We start from the raw sequence: 3,236 nt of genomic DNA, 5'->3' as shown, positions 1-3,236 counted from the left end.
TTTCGTGGCCCTCTTCTGGACCCACTCCAACAGGTCCATGTCTTTCCTGTGCTGAGGACTCCAGAGCTGGACGCAGTACTCCAGGTGGGGTCTCACCAGAGCAGAGTAGAGGGGCAGAATCACCTCCCTCGACCTGATGGCCATGCTTCTTTTGATGCAGCCCAGGACATGCTTGGCTTTCTGGGCTGCGAGTGCACATTGCCAGCTCCTGTCCAGCTTTTCATCCAGCAGTACCCCCAAGTCCTTCTTGGCAGGGCTGCTCTCAATCCCATCATCCCCCAGCCTGTATTGCTACCGGGGGTTGCCCCGACCCAGGTGCAGGACCTTGCACTTGGCCTTGTTGAACCTCATGAGGTTCACATGGGCCCACTTCTTGAGCTTAGTAAGGGCCATGCAGCATCCAATATCAAAGAAAATAGCAACAGCATGTTAAATAACTGGTTTGTTGTGTATGCCTCACGTATAGGTTAATTTAAGTAGGTGGATCATCACCCTCCTATTGTATTGTTGTTTCTTAGAAATGTCTTGGAATGGGCACATTTATGGTGTGCTGCTGATACGAACATTCCTACATTTGTCAAATGCAGTACATTGCTGCCACTAATGTTTTAGCTTGTGTCTTATTTAACTGAATAGTCAAACTTGAACTGGATAGAGAAGTGGTTAGACTTACTCTAATTTTTGTTATTTTCAAACTTTTAGGGTTTTTTTTGGTACGATCTAGAAAATACAAGGACTTGCTATAGAGACAAGAATGAGACACTGTGATATTTTTCATTTCACAAAAAGAAATAGCTGATCAGGGTTTCACAGAGGAGCACTGTGATGTGCCTGTCTGATATACGTAACCCTGTGTTAAAGAGACTTTTGAAAGGGTTCCTGCTGCTATTTACTGGGTATCAATTTATGTATATGTGCTTATTAAGAGAATAACATGTGAGTTTGCCTATAATCATTGTAGCTAATAATATTATACCTCAAAGAGTAAATGTAAACATTTCTCAATACATTTTCAATGTGTTTACTTTGTTTATGTGAAGGTACTTCCTGTGTAATTATGGGCATTTTCATCCCAGGAGTACATACGGGCTTAAATTTACAGATAAGCTTAGTCTCATCGGTTTTACTGAACTACTGGAAGTTCAGCCAGCACATTTTTTTCATATGTGGGAAAGAAAAACATTTTAAATGTGAAAAACCGATCATGCAACTACAAGAGGTTGCAATCAGGGCTTGAAACTCAGAAACTCTAGAGGCAAACACTAAAAATCAAAAAAAGCCTTGACTTGATTTCAAACTTTTAGCTCTACCCGACCTCCTAAGGACTGGGAAAGTCCTTCTGATATATGCCTGGATCATGTGCATATTAGGGTGTTTTAATTATTACATCTCAGAGTTGTCACAAGAATACAAATATCCTCTATTACCACTTTCCGGAGTCAGAGACACAAAAGCAGAAATCACTTATAAATGTTAAACCTGGAAGTATTCAAATTTGTGCATTTAGGGTAAAAAATTCCTAGAATTTAAGAACAGCATTAAATAAGTGATTATCTAATATACAATGGCAACATGGGCTTAAGTATTTTTTCTGATTTAATTCTTGCTTCATCTCCAACAGCTGTGGTTTAGTAAAGCGTCCAATCCCAATAAAAGCAATTCCTGTGATAGAAGCTATACCACAACACTTGGCACTTTGCTCTGATGTTAAAAACGTGTTCCATATTTCTCATGGAATTTGTTTAGCCTCTCCTTCCAGCCACTAGATCGTGTTATGTCTGCTAGACTGAGAAACTCTTTATTATCAAATTTTATTCCCATCTGTATATATATATTTCTACCAAATCAGACCCTTTATGTTCTCCCATGTATCTTAATACCCTAGGGACCCTGAGCTCTTCTTCTCTCCACTAAATCATGCCACCAGTGGCAGAACTGGACACAGTAATTCCAGTGCAGTGGTAATTCAACCTTGGCAAACGAAGATTTCCAAAATGGCTTTTTGACTACAACATCACTGTCCCAACTCATATTAAGCTGACTATCCAACTCAACCATCTAAGACTTTTTCAGACCATGACCTCAATTCTTTATGGATTACTTTCCTTGTTCTTGTGTTCACAACATTGTATTTTCCCATCCTGAAACATTTTGGTTCACCACAACTAGCTTAATAGGTCATTCTGTACCAATAGCCTGTCTTCTGTGTTATTTATCTTCCTCCCAATCTTTGCACCATCTAAAATGTATAACTTTGATATCCCACCCGAGAAATTGCTAAAAGCATTGTAAGCAGCAGGCCAAGATAACTGATGGCTGCAGAGACTCAGTAGAATCAGAGTTGCCTGATTTGTTAGGACAGTACTAGCTTTATTTTAGTCTTCTCTTTTTTCCCAGTGTTCCCTAGCCAGCTCTTTAAAAGTTATTACATACATGTTATTTGCACTTGCTGATTTTAAAATGTCTAATTCTAGTAGCTCTGTTTATCGTCATTCTTCCTCACTCTTAAAGTAGAAAGTATTCCATTAATATATAATACTATCACATATTTTTCCTTCAAACATAAACCATACACATTTATTTAACACTTTTGTTCTTTCTTCATTGGTCAAATTTTGTTAGCAATCAATCAACACTGTCATTTTGATTCCGTTTGCCCTCAATACTCCTAACACATTCTTTTTGTTACCTTTTAAGTGCGCTGACCCATTTTCTTCCTGAGTTCTTTTGCTCTCCATCTCAAATTTGTATACTTCCTAACTCATTTATTGTCACTGCTATTATCTTTCTGTTTCTTTGTATAAGCAGGTAGACAGCTTTAGATACAAACACGCTGGAAAAAAATTGAGAGTATTTTATATTATCATAATCTTTACAGAAGATTAAATTTCCCTTTAAGCCAGACTTTTTCTAATCCTCTAGACTTGCTTTTTGACTTGGAGAGTAGTGGAACCACTAGTAGATTCAACCAGTAGAACAGCTTCTGGAATAGTAGATCAACTTCTGCTGCTTCTTCTGAATTATTATTTGTATTCTTCTGCTTACTTCCACCCCCACCCTACCTTCACACACAGAGGATTGTTTTCCATGTAGAAACACATATGGCAGCAGGGAGAAACCAAGGGAAGTACTAATGAAACGGAGGTATGATACCGAACATATAATTAGATGTGAATTTGTAGTGTAGTATGGCAGCAAAAGAGTGTAACTGGCGGAAGTATCAACTATGCAAGGGG

This window comes from Pygoscelis adeliae, unplaced genomic scaffold (genome assembly GCF_000699105.1).
Source record: "Pygoscelis adeliae isolate BGI_AS28 unplaced genomic scaffold, ASM69910v1 Scaffold111, whole genome shotgun sequence".
Lineage (NCBI taxonomy): Eukaryota > Metazoa > Chordata > Aves > Sphenisciformes > Spheniscidae > Pygoscelis > Pygoscelis adeliae.
This window is presented reverse-complemented; position numbering follows the sequence as displayed.